The sequence below is a fragment of the Tamandua tetradactyla genome, chromosome 14, assembly GCF_023851605.1.
Source record: "Tamandua tetradactyla isolate mTamTet1 chromosome 14, mTamTet1.pri, whole genome shotgun sequence".
NCBI lineage: Eukaryota > Metazoa > Chordata > Mammalia > Pilosa > Myrmecophagidae > Tamandua > Tamandua tetradactyla.
In genome coordinates, this window is record NC_135340.1 from 10662989 (window position 1) to 10684293 (window position 21305).

Genomic DNA, 21305 nt, shown 5'->3' on the forward strand with positions numbered 1-21305 from the left:
AGCATGCAGGGACACGTGTCGGGCTGGGATTGGTGGCTATTGTTGCTAGGCTGGAGGGCAGATTTCCGGGATTGGTCACCGTTGTTGCTAGGGCAGAGGGCAGGTTACCGGGATTGGTCATCATTGTTGCTAGGCTAGAGGGCGGGTTACAGGGATTGGTCACCGTTGTTGCTAGGCTGGAGGGCAGATTTCCGGGATTGGTCACTGTTGTTGCTAGGGCAGAAGGAAGGTTACCAGGATTGGTCACCATTGTTGCTAGGCTAGAGGGCTGGTTACAGGGATTGGTCACCGTTGTTCCTAGGGCGGAGGGCAGATTACCAGGATTGGTCACTGTTGTTGCTAAGCTGGAGGGCAGGTTACCAGGATTGGTCACCGTTGTTGCTAGGGCAGAGGACAGATTTCAGGTCAGCCATTTCATGTTGCCTTGCATCAGCCAAGGCAGCCATGTTAGCAATATTGTATGGCTTCTCCAACAATTCCTCCTTGTTTGTTTTTTAGCATTCTAGGTAACTGTGCCTGTCTTAGGTTGCCTCCCCAGGAGGTCTTACCCATCACTGGCTGCCTGCTGATCATCACCCAGGAGGATTGTGCTGCACAGCCTAGGCTGGCTGTAATGGAGACTGTGGAGATGCAGGTGATGCTACTTTATGACAAAGCCAAAGCCCAGACAACGGGAGTGCATGCGGGATGGGGCAGGCCAAAAACCACCAGTAGTCGGGAGGGTGATGGGGGCCTCAAGGAGCCCAAGGACTTCCTTGGGACTCAGGGGTACACAGCAGCTGGTGGGAAAGCAGGGGGGAAGGGCACACAGGGGGTTGTTAATGGCAGCTCACAATACAAATCTTCAACATGGTCCTCCAGTGCTTAATGTCCTCTCGGCCGCATCTGCAATAAGTCTTAAACAAATGGTTTAGCAATAGGCCTTTAAGCTAGGAGGATTGTCATACTGTGGTTGCTGCATCATCACTAGGGGAAGGAATAGGTTGGTAGTGCTGCATAAGCACCATAAGGTGGAGAGCATTAACTCATGCTTTAATGAAAGCTAGGAGGCACTTAATTACACATGGGCCTATAGATATAAGGAGAAGGAGGATGAAAAGGGGTCCCAGAATAGAAGAGATTAGGGTGGTTAGCCATAGGGATTTATAGAATAATTGTTGGTACCAGGTCTCCTGGGCGTCCCGCTCACGCTTATGGGTCACAAGTCCTTCCCTGAGTTTGGTCATGGACTCCTTAATTACACCGGAATGGTCAGTGTAAAAACAACATTCCTCGCCTAAAGCAGCACAGAGCCCTCCTTCCTTGAGGAAAAGAAAGGTCTAAGTCTCTCCTGTTTTGGAGAATGACTTCTGATCGAGACGTAAGGGATTTTTTGAGGTGGGTGATGGAGCTTTCTATGTGGGTTATGTCTTCGTCCACCACAGCTCTTAAGCTGGAGAGGCCCTGTTGTTGGAGGGTGATAGAGGCGATGCCGGCGCTTAGGCCAGCTACGCCAAAAAGAGAGGCAAGAGTAATGGCTGTGACGAGTTCTCTTTTTTCTCTTAGCATGGCTGGAAGCCGCACATCCCAGTATTGATAAAGGTCCTCTTCTTTATGGAAGAGGACATGGGGCAACACAGTCACTAAGACGCACAGTTCTCCCGTCTCCGTGAGGGCCTTTTTCACTATGCAAGGGGTAAGCCCTGTGGAAGAGCACAGCCATTTTGCCCCTACTGGGGGAATATAGTATTTACTATGTGATGGAGAGGACAATTGAGCACAGACTGTATTTAGGGAGGTGGAGACGATGCCAATGCAATGTCCAGAGTGAAGAACGGATTGCATGGTGAGGCTGATTTTTCTGCCAGTACAAGGACATTGGGAGGGATTGTCCTCATCAGAAGCAGTAAACGAGGCATTAATAGCTATGGCATCATAATAGGGGGGCTGGGCGGCGACACACAGCCAACAACTGCGAGTAAGTTTAGGAAAGGAGGAGTTTAAAGAAAGGAAAGCAGCTTGGAGCATTGGCCAGAGTGGGGTAGATGGAGGGGGGAGCAGAGGAAGAGCTTGTTTTGTTTGAGGGTGATAATGTTGAGATGGGAATGAGATTGGGAGAAAGAACAGCCTGAAGCTAGGGTACAAGTACTCTGTTGGGCCCAATAGCAGAGGTCTGCTGCATTGCTTCCTTTTTTATCACGATAAGACCCCCTGGGTCAACCCCTTCCAAATAATATCTGAAGCCCCATGTTTGGCCAATCAGCCAAGAGGGATCAGTAGGGAGCTGTACGGTAAGGTTCAGTTTTTCGCAGTTTGACTTATCGTATACATGATTGATGGAGTGGTCGCGGGGTTTGCATCCAAAAGGGGCCCATGTTAAAGTTAGGTAATGATCAGTGGAGGGAGGTTTCCAAGTAGTGGCTAGTGTTTCACACCCCCAATATGCTCAGTAGTATTGGTTGGGAGCATTGCAATATCGTTTTCCAGGGTTTGAGGACGGGCACATGTAGTATTGGGCTTTGTTAAGGCATGATGTGCCCTCTGGAAACAGAACTAGATCACAGGCATAAACAACGAAGGAGGGGCGGCCTGCTGTAACCTGGGTCTGCACGATTTTGGAATCTTCCCATCGTGCTAAGGTCCATTTCCAAGGCTGGTGGGGGTTGGAAGGGAAGGGTGTATATTGGAGGGAGGCATCGGGGAGAAGCAGAAGCAAGAACGAGAGGAGAGAGAACGGTGAAAAGGGTGACAAAGACACTTGTGGTTCATGCTGATGCAGGGTTTGTGGGAGCTCATCCATTAGACACGGCGGGCTTGGTCAGCCGACTGGGGATCCAAAGGGGCTGGTTTGTGTTTTTTGGAAAGACACAAGCAAAACCTTGCCCTTGGGTTAAGAGTGGGTGTGGACCCTTCCACGCATTTGTGAGTGTGTCCCTCCATGTAACCAGAGGGATGGGTGTAGGCACCTCCCAAAGGCCGGCCCAGTGCTTTACCACGGGTGAGCACTGGTGAGTATCAAAGGTCAGAAAGTTTAAGATGACAAGGGCTTTGTTGAGACAATCTCGGGGGCACCCTACTGGGAATTGCTCCTTCAGTTTTTTTAGTTGCTGTTTAAGTGTATGATGTGTGCGCTCAACTATGGCTTGTCCTTGGGGGTTGTAGGGAAGGCCGGTTTTGTGGGTTATGTGCCAATCAGTGCAAAACTGCTGGAAAGCCCTTGATGAGTAACAAGGCCCATTGTCTGTTTTTATAGCCCATGGCACCCCCATAGTATTGAATGCCTGGAGGCAGGTGGAGATGGCATGTTTTGCCTTTTCTCCAGAGAGGGTGGAAGCATGGACAAATTTGGAGTATGTGTCCACAATGACAGGGAGATACTTGAACCTACCAAAGCCAGGGAAGTGTGTAACATCCATTTGCCAGATGGCATTAGGTCATAGGCCACGTGAATTTACTCTCTGTGGTTGTAGTGGGCCTATCTGAAGAAGGGGCCCACACTGAGCGCAAGTATGTGTGAGGTGTTTGCACTGTTGCACAGAAAGTGAGGGGAAAAGCCATTGAAGGGATTGTGCCGACATGTGAAATTAAGCATGGAGTACACGGGCTTGGTCGATGTCAGAACTCAAGACATGGACCATGAGTGTGTAGTCCGCAGCAGCGTTACCCTCAGCAAGGGGTCCAGGGAGCTCAGTGTGTGACCGAATGTGCTGGATGAACCAGGGAAATGCACGGTTTTCCAGGAGGTCTCTCATGGCTATAAGCATGTCGACCTGAAGAGACATCTTGTTCTTAAGTACCGCATGTGGCAGTGCCCTGACAGCTTGGGCTACATATGCACTGTCTGTGAAGATGTTTAATGAAGAGTTTTGGTGGTGAAGGAAAACCAAGAGGAGGGCATAAAGCTCCCCCTGCTGTACTGAGCCAGAGTGTGGGTGTACTTCAACAGTATTGGGAGTACTGGCTTACTTAAGAACGATAGAGCTGTGAGTCTTGTTTGCATCTGTAAAAATAAGTGGGGCATTGGGGATGGGCTTGGAGGTGGGAAATGCATGTGAGCTGAGGATAAAGGGAAGAAGGGTCATGGATGTGATGAGTTTGTGTTTGGGCAGGTGATTGTCTATTTTCCCTGTGTAGCTGGCAAGGAGAATTTGCATTTTGAGGTCGGATTGGCAAAGGTGCTTAATTTGTTCCATAGTAAAGGGGAGAACTAACATATCGGGCTCTAGGCTGAACATGCAGACAGCAGTGGTCTGAAATTTTCTCCCAAGAATACAGACTGCGTCCCGGTATGGAGTGATCTTTCCCAGAGAAGTGGGTACCAAATGCACCCAGAAAAGTGGCCTATCTTGGTAAAGGAGACCTGTAGGTGTCCCTGGGGTATTGATGATTAGGGCCAAGAGAGGGCGCTCTGGTTGGAATCGGGCAAGGTTCATGGCCTTGATTTTGTCATTTATAAGGGATATGCACATTCGTGCAGGGCCACTAAGAGTACGGTAGCTGGAGGGGTTGGAATCTCCCTCTAGAAGTTCAAACAGGGGCCTAAGTTCATGAGTAGTGATATTTAGGTGGGGGTGCAGCCAATTAATGTCCCCACAGATGCGTTGGAGCTCATTAAGGGTGCATCAGTCTGGGAGGTCCAGCTTAGGGGAGGCGGGTGTGATCTCGTCAGTGATGGTGTAGCCCAGGAATGTGAAGGGGGGGCAATGTTGAATTTTGTCAGGTGCAACGGCAAGCTGTAGCTGTTTGAAATTATTAAATAAAGCCATAAGACAGTCTGATAAATGACTCGGGTCCCGGTGGGCCAAAAGGATATCATCCATGTAATGCACCACCTGACAGTATGACAGAAGCGGGTTAGTATCAACTGAGACATAAATCTGACACATTGCTGGGCTGTTTTTCATTCCCTGAGGAAGGACCTTCCATTGGAACCTCTGATGAGGAGTGGCATTGTTAATTGTAGGGACTGAAAAAGCAAAATAAGGGCGGTCCCCTTCATGAAGAGGAATAGAAAAGAAACAGTCCTTGATGTCAACAGCAATGATATGGTAGCCGTGTGTAATGGCTGAAGGATGAGGGAGTCCCGGCTGCGGGGATCCGATTTTTTCCATCTGGGCGTTAATATTAAGGAGGTCATGGATGAAACACCATTTGCCAGTTTTCTTTTTGATTACAAAGACTGGAGAATTGTGAGGACTGATGGAAGGCTCAATGTGTCCAAGGGAAAGCTGTTCTTGGAAAATGGAGTGCAGGCCGGAAAGTTTTTCTCGAGGCAGCGGCCACTGCTCCATCCAAATAGGGGCAGTTGTTAGCCACCGTAACTTGATGGGCGCTGGCTTGGTGACCGAAAATTGGGGTGGACGAGCAGTGGCCTCTATGTTTGGGGGTGGACCACAGGGTGGGATGTAAGCACAGTGTTAAGCTTTGGGAATACGTCCCAGCCCCAGAGCGGGTAAGTTAGACCAGGAAGAACCAGAGAGCTAAACGTGCCTGTGGTTCCATCGGGGTCCACCCAGGTTAGGGGGCTCGTGAGCTGTTGGGCAGGTTTGAGGCCCCCAACACCCTGCACTAGGGGTCCCGACTTAAGTTTCCATGAGGGGTCGAGATCCTGGGGCCGAAGGATGGAAATGTCAGCCCCTGTGTCCAGTTGACCAGTAATGGCTTTGCCCTGAACCGTTAGTGTCAGAAAGGCCTTGCTTTGCGTGATGGGAATAGCCCAGAGAACTGCGGGGGAGTGCTCCTCTCTTGGGGGTGGGGCTAAGAGGTGCCCAAGATCAGTCTAACAGTGGCAAGGGGCGACCTTGAACATCAGAGATAGCCCTGGAGTCCTTTTTCCAATGGAACTCACGTTTGCATCGGGGACACACAGAGTGCATGGAGGCGGGACCAGAGGGGTTTGTAGGAGGAGTTGGGGGGAAGCGTTAAAGGTACACTCACGAGCATAGTGGCCGGGCTGATGGCATCGATAACAGGTTCTAGGCCCCTTGGGGGAATGAAGGCATTCTATAAGGGTGGTGGCAAGAATGGAGGCGCCGTCTGGAGCAGCGGCTGTAGCAGCGGAAGCAGCGACGGCAGCAATCGCTGCGGGGGAGGAGGAAGAGATGTCCTTACAGGCCAAGACCCAATTGTCCGGCTCTTGATTGTGAATGGGGGTGATAGCTTGTCTGCAGGGAGCATTTTCCCCTTCCCAAAGGAGTTCCTTGAGAAGGGCATCAGCGGTGGGGCCTGCTGACATCTTACGATGTACAGCGTCTTTAACGCGGCTGAAAAAAGTGGAAAAGGGTTCGCCCGGACCTTTTAAGAGACCAGCTAAGGGAATGGGTTTACTCTGCGGGTTGAGCCTCTGGAAGGCAGACCTAGCGATATTACGGACCTGTTCAAAGAGGAGAGGGGGGCAGGAGGTTTGCACTGAAGAAAGAGACCACTGTCCTGTGCCCTTAAGGGCATCAGGGGGAACTTCGGTGTGACCATTGGTGAGATTCCGGACACCAGTTCGATTGGCTTCATCATTATACAATGCATTCCAGGTAACAAAGTGTCCCGGCTCGAGAATAGAGCAGGCAAGGTTTTTCCAGTCTACCAGGCAGTTGTATTCATAGGAAAGGTTCTCAAGAAGCATCTGAGCATAGGGGCTATGGAGATCGTCCTCCTGGATGGCCTTTTGAAGGTTAGAGATGATCTTGTGATCATAGGGGTACCAGGAGAAAGGAATGGAAGACGTGGGATGAAGATTAAGGGGAAAGAGGTGAGGGTGCGGCGAGGCCGTGGAGGGGTGGGGGAGGGAAGGGCATGCACAGTGGGAAGGGGGAGGGGCCGCAGGAACCGGAAGCATGGGTGGAAACAGGGAAGGGGAGCAGGCTGCTGGCGGTAAGGGAAGGGAAGGAGGAGGGAGCGCAACAGGAGGGGAGGGGTTGGAGGCAGGGCCGGCAGGCTGTGGGGCGGAGCCAATAGGCTCAGGGGTGTGGAGAGTGGAAGGGGGAAGGGGGAAGGGGTTGTTGATGAAGGCGGCATCAAGCAATGGAGTGTTAGTAGGGGGGAAAGGAGGTAGAGGGGGAGGGGCAGAAGGAGGGGGAAGTGAGATCGAAAGAGAGGGAGCAGGTCGTGGCAGCCTAGAGGGCTTAGGAGGAGAGGGGGGAGGGGCAGCCATGGCGGCGGTGACCGCAGGGGGTGAGGGTAGAAGGATACAGCGACGCTACCGCAGAGGAGGAGAACGGTGTGTATGGAGGCGGGGAATGCTTGGGTTCGGAAAGGGGAGGCTTGGGTTCAGAAGCAGGCAGAAGATTGAGCGTGGAGGTGGGGGGTGGGGAGGTTGAAGCCGGCGTGGCAGGCAAAAGTGAAAGCGCCTCAGAAGGGGCTCCCGTGAGGCATGCATATATCACTAGGAGGGTGGGAACGAGAACTTGGGGAAAGGTTTTTCCCTCGTGTTCCTCAACAGCACGAACACACTGAAGGAGTTTGCACCAAGTATTTGGGTCCCATATCGAGGCAGTTTCGAGCCAGGGGTTAGACCGCGTAAGGACTTCCCAGTACCCTGCAAGGTTTTTTTCAGAGATTTTAACCCGCCTCGTGGCCAATAAGGCGTGGATAGCTTGAGCCTGAGGCGTGAAATCAGAGGAGGGAGTATTGCCCATGATAGGGAGATTTTGGGGGTCGGTGTGCACAGAGAAACTGCCAAGGGGGCCACTTACCAAGACGGGTGGCTGTCACAGAGAACCTCCGAAGGGGGCAGCTCTCACAGAAAACCTCCGAAGGGGGGGTTGGCTCCATGTTGGGCGCCACTTGTTGTCTCATTGGTGGCTGGTTAGCTGATGGCTGGGAGTAAGTAGCTGTACTGAGTCAGTCACACAGACGCAGAGGACACAGCACACGACTCAGGAGACAACCCTCAGGGGTGAGTGGAAGGCGTCTGCTTTATTCAGGAAGTGCACAGGCTCATATAGGCTGGGAAGCATGCAGGGACACCTGTCGGGCTGGGATTGGTGGCTACTGTTGCTAGGCTGGAGGGCAGATTTCCGGGATTGGTCACCGTTGTTGCTAGGGCAGAGGGCAGGGTACTGGGATTGGTCACCATTGTTGCTAGGCTGGAGGGCAGGTTACCGGGATTGGTCACCATTGTTGCTAGGCTAGAGGGCCGGTTACAGGGATTGGTCACCATTGTTGCTAGGGCGGAGGGCAGATTACCGGGATTGGTCACTGTTGTTGCTAGGCTGGAGGGCAGGTTACCAGGATTGGTCACCGTTGTTGCTAGGCTGGAGGGCAGGTTACCGGGATTGGTCACCATTGTTGCTAGGCTGAAGGGCCAATTACCAGGATTGGTCACCGTTGTTGCTAGGGCAGAGGGCAGATTACCGGGGTTGGTCACTGTTGTTGCTAGGGCGGAGGGCAGATTTCAGGTCAGCCATTTAGTGTTGCCTTGCATCAGCCATGGCAGCCATGTTAGCAATATTGTATGGCTTCTCCAACATATAGGGCATGAACCCTTGTTCTATAACAACCCTTGTGAAGACAGCCTTCAATAATGAAGGTAAAACAAGACTATTTCAGAGCAGTGATAATACAGAACATTTGTTTTGAGCAGATTCACAACAAGAAATGCTAAAACAGGTATTGCAAGCTGAAGTTTACAAAATACTCACCAAATTGCACAGATTTAGCTAGTCTAAGTCTTATTCACAAAACCCAAGCTACAGAATATACCCTAGAAACATTGTCTATTTCTCACAGTAAACTCTAATCTTACACCTACTTAATTCAACTGGTTTTGTCAAACAGGGTTTAGACTCTAAGTAGGTAATAAATATTTTTTAACAGGGAATGAAGAAATGCTATTCATAAAAAAACTCGTGATGAAAAAATTTACTTAAAAGCAGTTTGAAAAGCATATTTAACAAAACAGTTATCCAATACCATCTACTTATGAGAACTTCTAGTGGATAGTGGGTTGCTACACACATCAATCACATTCTTACATGTTTACTACATTTTTTCTGTGTCTAACGTACCTGTTGGTACAATATAAGACTTCAGATACCTCTTAGAAGGCAGCTATGGCAGACAGACCCTGAGATAGCCCCAAGGATCCCCAACTCCCAGTAATCATTTTCTGCTGTTAGCCCAAGAATGTGGCCTGGACAAAGTGACTACCTTCTAACAAACAGAAGACAACGAAAGGGATGAGGTTATCAGTATGAAGATTATGTTACAAAAAGACTGATTTCTCTCCCACTTACCCTCTCATTCTCTCCCTCATTTGCTGTCAGGAAAACCTGCCATCCTATTGTTTTAGCTTCCTAAAAGGGAGTCCTAAGTGCAAGGAATTGAGGTCTCTGGATATCAGTGAGCAAAGACCTGACTCCTGTCAACAGTCATGTGGGTCAGTTTGGAAGTGGCTCTTACCAGGCTGGATTCATAAGGTACCTGCAACCTTTCAGGATCTTAATGGCAGTGCTGTCTCTGACCATGAGTCAGCACGCAAAGGTTCCTGATTTTCAGAAACTATGCAATGATGCATTTTTTATTGTCTTAAGCTGAAAGTTTGGAGGCAATTTGTTATGTAGCAATAGATAACTGGAAGTGAGACAGTGCCATAACAAATAGCTAAAAATATAAGTGGTGGATAAAAAGAGTTTGAGAAACAAATAAAAGAAAACCTAAATTGTGTTGAACAGACTGTTAGTAGAAATCTGATTTTGAGGATACTGCCTAAAAAAGGAAGTGAGGAAAATGTTCCTGGAAACTGTAAAAAAAAAGAGTGATCTCCTTGTTAAGAAGTGGCAAAGAGCTTAGCAAAACTGTTGTCTATGGTTGTGTTGAAAACTTAAAATATGAAATTGTGATCTAGCTAGGAGGATTTCTAAGCAAAGTATTGAGGTATGGCCTGTCTCCCTGTTACTTATTGAATGGCTTTTTTAGAGCTAAAGAATTTTACTTCTGTGAAATAGAAACAAAATTCTTTCCGAAATTGATCCAACCACTGTGAATACATGTAAATATGCAACAAATGAGTTTCTCCATACATTGTACTTCTCTAGTTTCTAAAGCTTATTTTAAATTTCTTCTCAGCCAATATCCCAGTTCAATAATCAATGAAGTCTTGTCTTATTTCAACTTTAACATCAGTCTCATACTGCATCCAACTGATTTTACTGATTGAGGTTCTAGGTTCTGAATAGGTAATATTTAGTTTTTGACAAATGTGGACTGAAACTGTATGTACCTCAGAAAATCATGTTCTTTAATTTAATCCATCATGGCAGATGTGACCCACAGTAAGTAGGACCTTTATATAAGATAACTTCAGCTAAGGTGAGACTGACCTCATTCAGGATGGGTCTTAAGGCTCTTACTAGAATCCATTATAAACAGAATGAATGAGAAAGAAACAGAGAGAAAGAGAGAGTCATGGAAGCAAGAAGCTCAAAGCAGGGAAGACCCAGAAGAGAAGGGAGAGACCAACAGACACTGCCATGAGCCCTGCCATGTAGCAGAGAAGCCAAGGATTACTGGCAGCAGCTCTTCAGGAAGTAAGCATTGCCTTGATGATGTCTTGATTTAGACACTTTTTTCAGCCTCAAAATTCCTATTGTTAAACCAGCCTATTTCATGGTATCTGCTTTCAGCAGTTTGGGAATCTAAAACAATAGAGAATGAAGAAATGAGATTCAGGTAAAAAAAATCTGTAATGAAGCTATGAATTTAGAAGGATATTAAATTAGAAAACTGTAGTCCATGAGTAAAGTATTTTTTTTTTAATTCAAGTTTTCTTTAAAAAAATCTACTGATTTCCAAGGTTTGATTTTGAAGAAACAGAAAAATAAAACAAATTGAACCAGATTTTAATAGTATTGTTAAATCAGTTTGATAAATGACCACTCTTCAGCAGAACTTTTATCTTTCCACTTTCTGTTCAAACTGCATTGTAACCCTAAGTAATTCACATAACCGCCCTGGGCTTCAGGACTTCCTGGACAAGGATAGCTACTTCACAGCACTATTATAAAGATTAAAATAATCAACATAATGTCAGCAATCATGTCTAGCCCAAGGACTTGGCAAAAAGTAGGGAATGAGTAAAGGTTAATTAACTCTGAATCAGTGTACTTGAGATATTGAGATTTGGATCTTTTACATCTCCAGATGACTATCAATTTACATAGATTCTCCACTGATTCACCAACTTGAATTTCATTTATCCAAAAAATAATAAAAATTAAAATGTGAAAACTAATTTAAAATTTCAAACCCTACCCTGCAACCATTTTCACTTATTCCAGATTCCCTTTCCTGGCTCTACTTTTTCCTTTTACCTGCAGTTTCTGTAACCTTTTAACTTAAGTTTATTTACCTATGTTGATTGTTGTTATTATCTGCTTAACTCTTCTAGAAAGTATATCATGAAGACAGGGATCTTTGTCTATTTTGTTCAGTGTTCTAGCCCAACTATTTAGAAAGTTACCTTGCACATAATCAATCAATATTCAATAAATAAGTGTTGAATGAATGAATAAAGAATTATCTGCCTTCAGCATTTCTGGAGAGCTAATAATTGTTTAAAATAAACAACAGTTTGAAAAAAATACAATGTAAAGGAACTCAATACCTGTTAACCAACTGGACTTGCCTCATTACTTACTGTACCCTGAGTCATGCTTCACAGTTTAATCCCGGAAACAATTGAAGAAAAGCCCTGACTACTCTATAGTTAGAATTTGACACAAGCAAATATTCAACGGCTAATGCTGAAACTGCACATGGTCAATAAATAGCGTAAGGTTCCGATAAAAAAAATATTCAATAGAAATGGCAATCAAATTGTTGGTATTTCTATTACATGGATTCTACATTTGCAAACAAATATTTAATCCCTTGGGACACCACCAACTTCTAATAATACTAGATCATGAATTCCTTTAACTGCCTATAGTCATAATAATCCATTTTTATTTTGGGAACTAGAAAAATGTTTTCTTATATAAGAACTTCAATTTCAAGCCCTTTCTGGCCCCATCACTACAAATGGAGACAGCTCTGTTATACCAGCCAATGTGACAGCAATTGCCATGTTGGATACTTTGGCAAAAAAAGCAAAAGCATTGAACTTCTATCATCTAGTCATTCTTTGATAGTCTAACACAAACACACAGCACAATGTTTCTCTCTCACATGCTTTCCTATTTTTCCTATTTACTGTCTAAGAACAGAATTGCTTTCAGTGTGTAAAGTAACCCAATGTGGTACTGAACAATAAGTTGATAGTTTATTCCAAAGCTTTTAAGTGACATTAAGCTCTTCTAGCCTTTTTAGTTGAAAATTTGGGTACCTACTATCCTTTTCTCTTGGCTAAATTCCAAAGACTTCTTAGCAGGAAAAAGATAAAATGATTTTTTCATCAATGAGTAGTTAAAAGTCAGAATTATAATACAATTAGGAAAAATTACATATTGATGATATTTATCTTAATTTTTTTCCTTGATTCATTATTTCACTGTTAGTCCACAAGGGTTAAGTAAGCAAGTAGCATTGTTAAAAACTTCAGCAACACATATAATTCAGACACCACTAAATAATTGTAAGGGAGCAATTTCCTGCCATTTTTGTATATACATACCTCTTCATTCATATCGGTTAAGTTTTTACCACTTAACAGTTATTTTATATCTCTGAAAATAATTGCTTTCTATGAAATTATCCATAGAATTTATTTTATCTATGAGTACCATATGGTTTTGCCCATTATACCTTAGTGTTTTCTGTTATGGTTGATGGTTATAAGTATTTATTTTAAATGAAAACTATTTTGCTTATTCATGTTTCCTACTCTCATGTCTGTAAAGCTTGGTTTCTTTACCTATCAAGCCATCAGTTTTCTGGCAATTGATACAGTATCTCTTAATCTTCTAGCCAAATTCAAGAATTTTTGGTAGATTGGAACTTTGGTGTTCTTCAATAAAAATTTATTATGAGCTTTAACTGCATATGCAAAAAAGGTACAGAACTAAAATATGAAAAATATGTTATATATATGGATGTGTGTACATCTGTTTATGCTTAATAGAAAGTAGTTTCTGAGTACGGATTGACTGTGAATCATTTTTGTGTAAATGTCTATCAAAATACATGAGAATATTTTCAGTATGATGCATAGAGACTATTTGTCTAGCATTCCTCTCGAAACTCCAATGAAATGAGCAAGAAATAGTTTTTAAAAGTGTATTATAATATCAGAAAACAGGAGCACCAGGAAGTCAACATTTTTGAGAAATATTTGTAGAAAGTATGAGGTTTATGCGAAGTAACTGACACAAATATCCATCAGCACCTACCAAATCTTTACTTCATCAAAGGAAGAAAATTTTACTTAGTAAAAACGATTGGTTGTTTTAAAAGAGTCCCACACCTGAAGGTCAAGTCAGAACATGTGGACACAGAGCAATGGACAGCCATGGACGGCGGTCAGGAAATGATCAAGATTTCAGTAACCGCACAAGTTCCCTGAAAATGTCGCTGTTCTTTATTTAAGGGGGTCAACCACCTTCACCTACAATGAAAAGCAAGCGAAGTGAGAATGTTGCCATAGCTGGCCACTTTTTCTGGTGATGGAGCCAAAACACAGATGAGGACAATTCCTCAAACGATTTCAAGGATATAAAACATAGAAAACTCCTCAGCCCATTAGTAGATTTCTATGTGTTTGGCTTTTCTTCCCAAGTTGTCAGTATCTGACACGTGCAAAAGGGATGTATGCGGGGCCCTGATAGCATTTGCTATGCCAGGTTACTTAATTATCTGAGTGAGTTAATATTAATTTGTCATGAAGTTTGACTGAGCTTTTTTAAAAAAACACTTTTTCTCATATTAGACTAATAGAGGAATTAGACGTAAAAATACAAATGGAAATTAAGACTTCTTCAAAATGTATATTTATAAATGTGGCTTATTTGCAAGGTCAGGTGATCTCCTAATAGTGAATACCAGAATTAGACAGATAGATATTCAGGCTGGATCAATGCATGCCTCCACCTAGAGAGGCAAAGCCTTATCTTTAAACTCACTTGTGCCCTAGAGAGATTGAAAGAACAGTCTCCAAGACATCAGATTATGGAGAAAGACAGTAAAGTCTGGGTGATGCATAGCTGCTACCTCTACCCAATTCATCAGTGACATCAGTCCATCCCACAAGGGTGATGGAGAAGCATTTTCCCCAGCAATTCATTTCTACTTTTGATTAAATCTCAGATTAAAATTTATCAACATTGTTTCCAACAATTGTAACATTTTGATCACTATAGCCTCAGGTTTTAAATAGTATATTTAATGTAGTTGGTGGTCAATACATTTATGTCACATTAATGACAGATTATGAAACAATAATATAAAAGTTAAACATAAGCATTTTCATTTTAGTCTCCCAGGATCAACAATATTTTCTATGATTCTATTAGAATTTTTTTTACTACAAAACACTGGGTTATTTTTTCCTACATAACAGAGAAACCAGAGGTAAATGAATCCCTCATTCATTTATCAAGACTATGATATCATGGCTTTAGGTTACCTTCTCTTCTGATTTTCCATGTATGTTGTAAAACAGTTACAACAGATCCAAGTGACATTTTCATCTATCAGAACATTTACTTATAGAATTGAAGGGAGAAGGATTTTATTTTGAATCAATTTATTTTACTTGATTAAAACACTTTCCTAGAAGCATCATATATGAAAATGACACCTTTCTTTTATTCACATAGTCCAGGATTTAATGATATGCCTATTATTATAGCTGCAAAAATAGCTAGAAAAGTGGGTCCGACACTATACTTATCACTATCTATGCCCATTTTGTATGTAAAATCATTCACGTACAAAGGTAATTTCTGCACATGAAGAAATATCACAATATTTATCTAAAAAATACATGTACATATATTTGTAATAGCACTAGAAAAAAGAAAAAACAATGAGGAGATATTTGAATTATGTCTGCCACAATGGGAATATGATACAGCATGAAAAATACAATGCAAAGAAAGGTCTATATATTTGAATAGGAGAGAGAACCAGCAAGGTAAGTTCAAAATGCCTCTTTCTGGGGAAACATTTAAAAATGTAGAAAAAAATTATAAAGTACAAAAATAACATGACAACAGCGAAATATCTAAATTTTCTCCCTTACCCATTTAGAAGCCTGAAAACTTCTGATGTTCTCTTGGTAGCCTAGTCTGCAGGTCCTCGAATGGAATATAATTAGTATTTTCAGGAAAAGGAGAGCCCATAAGGGAGTTACTGATAAAATATTGGATAACACAGGGCAGATATCAAACATTTTGTGAGCCTATAAATGCAACATATTGAGTCATTTTGAATGAACTGATTTGGTCCCCATAAACCTTCCCAAATATATAAAATTATTGCTGTTGGTGGTACCACAATAAATGAGCCACATGTATAACATTTATTCCTTTCTCTTCAGCCTATTGACAAATCAGCTGTGTCTCTAGTATCGTGTAAGATTCATTTTACTCTTTGATTTCCTGTGTTGAGGGTCAAGTAACCAGTGTCAGACTCCACCACTCCCAAAAGGCTTCACCATCCTCACAAAAGCTGTTCCCCATGTGGTTACAGTTCATTACACAAACCTCGCAATTATGCAACAGAGACAGCAATAGCTTCAGCATGAAAATGCCTGCTAGAACATCCAGATGATTAGCCTGTAGGGATTTTGAGTCACATACCAGCCCGACTTTCTGATCTCTGGGATGGGGGGAAGAATGCAGATTGAGTTCACACACATACGCATTGAATCCATCATTCAGGCCTACCTAATGAGACCCACATAAACTCAGGACACTGGAAAACCAAAGAAGAGTCCATGATTGAGAAAACGCATCCCTGTGCTGGGAGGGTGACATGTGCTGTCTCCAAATGGAGAGGACTCAAAACTTGCATTTGAGGGCTTCCCAGACCTTGCCCTAGTTATCTCTTCCTTTAGGTCTTATCCCTTTACTATATAAGATTATCATAAGTATAGCTCTCTAACTGAGTTCTTTGGGTCATTCTAGCCAATTTTAAAACCTGAGGGGATGGAGGGAAGCCCCAAATTTGTAGCCAGCTGGTCAGAAGTGCAGGTGGCCTAGACCCTTGAATATATGATTGGTGCTTGAAAGGTAATCCTGTAAAGGAATCCCCTTAACTAGTAGAAAGTTGCATAACTCCAGATAGTTCGAGTGAGACTTAAAATGGATTGAGTTATGGAATCTTTGCAGTAGCTGATATAAGTTTTTAACATCCTTTTACAACCAAGTTAGCTTTATTTGTTTTGAAGCACATAAATTTGGAAAGTTATAGCAACAACTGAGATCAAGTTTCAATGGAGGAGTCAGGAAAAACAACCTGATGAGAAAGAAAAAAAAAAAATGCACGATGCCGAGAAAAGGAAAAAGGACCCATCAGATGAAATATTGCAAAATGTCTATCTGTATAGATTGAGATGGTACTGTCTGAACAATTCAGGCTCAAATACTTATCCTTTCTACCACTGAATAGCTCTGCATCATATGGTAGCTGCATATTCAAGAAACTGCCGAAATATTTTCCAAAATATCTGTATTCATCATGAGTGGATAAAAGTTCCAGGTTCTTCACATCCTCACCAATTACTGGAATGATTGCTATTTTAACTTTAACCATTTCAACAGATGTGTATTAGATTCACATCATTTTAATTGGCATTTCCCTAATGACTAATGTATACTCATGTTCTAATTGCTATCAATGTATCTTCTTCAAATCCTTTGTCCATTTATTGGGTTATTTGTTTTTTTTTTTTTGTTAAGGTTTGAGAGCTCTGTATATATTCTGGATACAAGTCCTTTGTAAGATTTATAATTTACAAATATTTTCTCTAGGTCTGCAGCTTGTCTCTTTATTCTCCTCTGTTGTGCCTTTCAAAAAAGAGATTTTTTTTAAATTTTGATAAAATCAACTTTATTAATTTTTTCTTAACAGATTTTTCTTATGGATTAAGCATTTGGATTCATATGAAACAATATTTGGCTAATCAAGGTAATAAAATTATTATCCTGTGTTCTTTCTGAAAGTTTTATAGTTTTAGGATTTACACTTAGGTATATGACATATTGAGTTAGTTTTAGTTTTTGTGTATGTTGCAAGTTATTATTGAGACTTATGATATAGATATCTAATATTTTTGCACTACTGTTGAAAAGATTAACATTTAACCAGTTGCCTTTACATATTTATTAAATTTAATTGCCCTTATATGTACAGATTTCTTTCTGGATTCTCTATTCTTTTCAATTGATTGATTTGTCCACTTCCACTGCAATTCCATACTATCTTGATTAATTAGTACTCCAACTTTTTTCTCTTTTTACAGTGCTGTTTTGGCCATTTCAAATTTTCAAATGCAAGTACCTAAATTGAAAAGAATCAACTTTTCAGTTTCTACAAAGACTCCTGCTGAAGTTAGTCCTCATCTCATTCTTGTTCTTTATAGTTTTAATCTTTGTTCTCTGTTCCTTTTGGACACCTTCCATGGCAATATTTTCATATGTGCTAATCTCTTCTGTAATGTCTAATCTGCTATTAATTGTATGCAGTATAATTTTCATCCATAACAGTATTGATTTCATCTCTAGAATTTTGATTTGGGTCTCTTTGAGATCTTTCACTTCTGTACATTTTTGAACATTTGAAGTGCAATTATTATAATTGTTTTAATGTCTTTATTTGCTAAATTTAATTCTGCTCAGATTTAGTTCTATTTTTAATTGATAGACTTTTCTCCACATTTTTCTTTTTTGGCTTTTTTTGTATATCTGCTAATTTTTGATAGGATGCCAGATATTGTGTGCTTTGCCTGGTTGAATGCGGGACATTCTTGTATTGCCATACCTACTTGTGAGATTTGTTCTGGAAAGCAATGAAGTTACATGTAAACTGTCTGGGCAGAAAGCAAGTGCAATTTTTGGTCTCACCTCATTTGTTTACTCTCTTGCAGAGAACAGAGTTCCTCATTGCCTGATGACAAGTGTCTTGAAAACTTCTGTTGCAGACATAATGGATTTTTGTATGTGTTTTGATTGGTTGTGTTTGGTTGTATCACGTGAATGGTAAATATGGTCTCTGTTGCTCCATTTTGATAGGAAATGGAAGCCCTTTACTATTTTTTAAAGTTAACTTTTATAGACAAGTGTAGTATTCTATTGCAGTTATAACAAATTCCCACAAACTTGATGGTTTGAACAATATAAATTTTTATTGTGTAGTTCTGTAGATGTCTGCCACAGGCTTTGCTGGGCTCAAATCAAGGTATAGGCAATGTTCTAGACAACTCTTGCCTTTTCCAGCTTCTAGATGTGCCCCACATTCCTTTGCGTGTTTCCCCATCTTCAAAGCCAGAAAAAGCAGAACAAGTTCTTATACAGCATCACTCTGACACTGTTTCTTTCTTCTTCTCATCTCTTTGACTCTGATTCTCCTTCTAACTCCTGTTCCACATTTTTTTATGCTATATGGCGGAGGTACATTTCCTTCTTTTTCCATGTGAGTATCTCATTATTGCAGCACCATTTGTTGAATTCCTTTTGTTCGTTTTGTTTTGTTTTGTTAGTTTGCTTGCTTGTTTGTTTTTTGGGGAAGTGCATGGGACAGGAATTGAACATTGTGCTCACTTGGAAATCCAGGATGATCTTTCTATCTTCTGACCAGCACTATTAATTTCCTCTGCAGCCTTTATTCCTCTTTGCCTCTTAGTGAAACATAATCACAGGTTCCAGGGATTAGGATGTAGTCACCTTTGAAGGCACAGTATTGTTCCAACCACAAGGTGATAGAGCTAGGTTTTTGCCTTTTTAATTCATTCGTAAAATTTTTACCTTTGAATGAAGGTTTTCTACATTCTATATTTAAATAATTATATTATCTTACTATTTATTTTCAATTTTATTTCCTTTATTTTTTCTACTTTTCCTGCCATTTTTTTAAATCAACTGAGTATTTTTAATTATATTTTATCTCTCAGTGGGTTAGGAGCTACATAGCTCTGATTTTTTGTTTTGTTTTTATTTATTTTTTTAGTTGTTGCATCTATTTATTGTTTTTTTTCATCTTAAGAGTCACATTTTGGACATCAATTTGTTGAGTACCTGTATTTTGTGGTTTACTATGTTAGTTAGGGGTCTCTAGAGAAACAGAATCAACAGGCAATATTCATAAATATAAAATTTATAAAAGTGTCTCCCATAACTGTGGAAATGCAGAGTCCAAAATCTGAAGGGCAGGCTGTGAAGCCGACAATTCCGATGGGGGTTCTGGACTAACTCCACAGGAGAGGCTCACCAGCTGAAGCAGGAAGAAACCTGTCTCTTCCCAGTGCTCCTTAAAAGGCTTCCAGTGATTAAATTGAGCATCACTCATTGCAGAAGACACACCCCTTGGCTGATTACAAATGGAATCAGCTGTGGATGCAGCTGTGATCATGATTTAGTTCTATGAAATGTCCTCATAGCAACAGACAGGCCAGCACTTGCCAACCACACAAACAGTTACCACCAATTGGCCAAGTTGACAGATGAACCTGACCATGACATTTACTTAATAGTTTCGATTTTTTGTTTTGACAGGAAGTTTAATTGCACACAGATCAGTTTGATACTTGAAAGCCTTGTTTTTAAGCTTCATTTTCTGTCAGTACTAAGCAAGACTTTGTTCTCAGGCTAATTTAGCCTTACTGTTAAGGAATAACCCTTTCAATTTTTTTATTGATTTTCTCATTATTAAAATCTCTCTACTTCAGGATGACTGGAAAATCTCCCTGCCATCTGTGAATGTTGGGATTGTTCTACTTACAGCTTCATAGTAGCTGATTTTCCCCAGGAGCTCTTCTTATTTTGGGCTTGTGGCATCTTACCCTGTAACTGAGGAACTTAGTTCTCAGATGAAACATTCACGTGAAAGCATATGCATATTTCTGGAACTACTTTTCTGCATTGTTCCCTCATCTAAGGTATTCAACTCTGATAAACCAGCTACCTCAGCCTCTTTATGGTCCAATATGGCAGCATCCTCAATTCAGCAAGACAGTATGGTCTGCTTTCTTTCTCACTTCCTTCATCTCCGCCATGGTCTAGAAAGAGCTTCTAGGCAGTGAGTCAGATGATTGTAGAAATTATCTTGTTTATTTATAGTCTCTCAGAGATTCCTCTTCTGTGGTGTCTATTGTCCAATGTTAAAAAGAGTATTTTCATTTATTTTTTTTTTAGGTTCTTGAGTTGTGGGCAGGAAAGGACAAGGCCCGTAGCAGTTACTACATCATGAAAGGAAGTATATTCCCTTCATGTTACACTTTATTAATAGCTCATTATTTAGTCCTTCGTTTCACCTTATGACCCTTCCAGTTTTGTCTGGCATCATAGTCAATAAAAATTTTCCTAGTTTCTCTATTGTATTCCAATGATTTTTACTAAGAAAAAGAACACGTACAGTTATTCTTTGAAATTTCTTTGCGAGTAGATCCCCCCTAGAAAGGCAGAATTGTCTAAATGTTCTCTATGTCATGCATTAATAGCTATGGAGTCATCAGTATTTGTTAAACAATATTGCAATGTATAAGAGTCTATTTTAAAATTCCTGGCTAGTGTAATAATGTTGGACTTTAAAGCATGCATACATTTTATGACATATTGACACACGATACAAAAGCCTAAGATATCATCACAATAATTAAAGAATAAGTGGCATGAACGCTGTTTTAAAGGAAGCTTATGGCTTTGCAAAACAGATAACTATGTGATATTCACTGCTTCAATACTGATTTTTGGAGTGCTCTTTTAATAGCATGCTTTCAGCCATCACTGAATTTCAACTGACACTAATCTAACTATTGAAAATTCAAATGCAAGACTAATCATACTTTGCAAGGAATGGAAGGAGTTAAGCATCCTGCAGTAATAAAGCACAGATTTGAAAAACGTCTCCCATTTTGTTATTTTTCACAAGAGAGTGTCCGATGCAGACAACAATGGTAAAATATCTACTGAAATAAATGAAATAAATGTCAAAATCAACAATTTTACTAGGAGATAAATGAATGTAACCCATGAAGTACTATTGATTCTCTAAGTACTAATAGATGCATTTAAACGATTTTTAAAAATCATGTGTATTTCTTTGCTCTGTAAGTAGGACTTACACGACATTTTTAAGGAGTTCTTTTATAATATAACAATGTTATTAAGAATTTTTTTAATCTCCCCAAAAGTCCTAGAAGTGAATATATGAATTAGAACGAGATTACAGGCCCAGTT

At 41.4% G+C, this 21305-nt stretch overlaps 1 long non-coding RNA gene across 1 annotated transcript; it reads left to right on the plus strand.

Annotated features, from left to right (window-relative positions):
• Positions 1–403: 403 nt before the first annotated feature.
• LOC143655602 (uncharacterized) lies at positions 404–20795 on the plus strand. The gene is made up of 3 exons (XR_013162174.1): positions 404–634; positions 16984–17040; positions 20262–20795. It is a non-coding gene; the product is annotated as an uncharacterized LOC143655602 (long non-coding RNA).
• Positions 20796–21305: the final 510 nt, after the last annotated feature.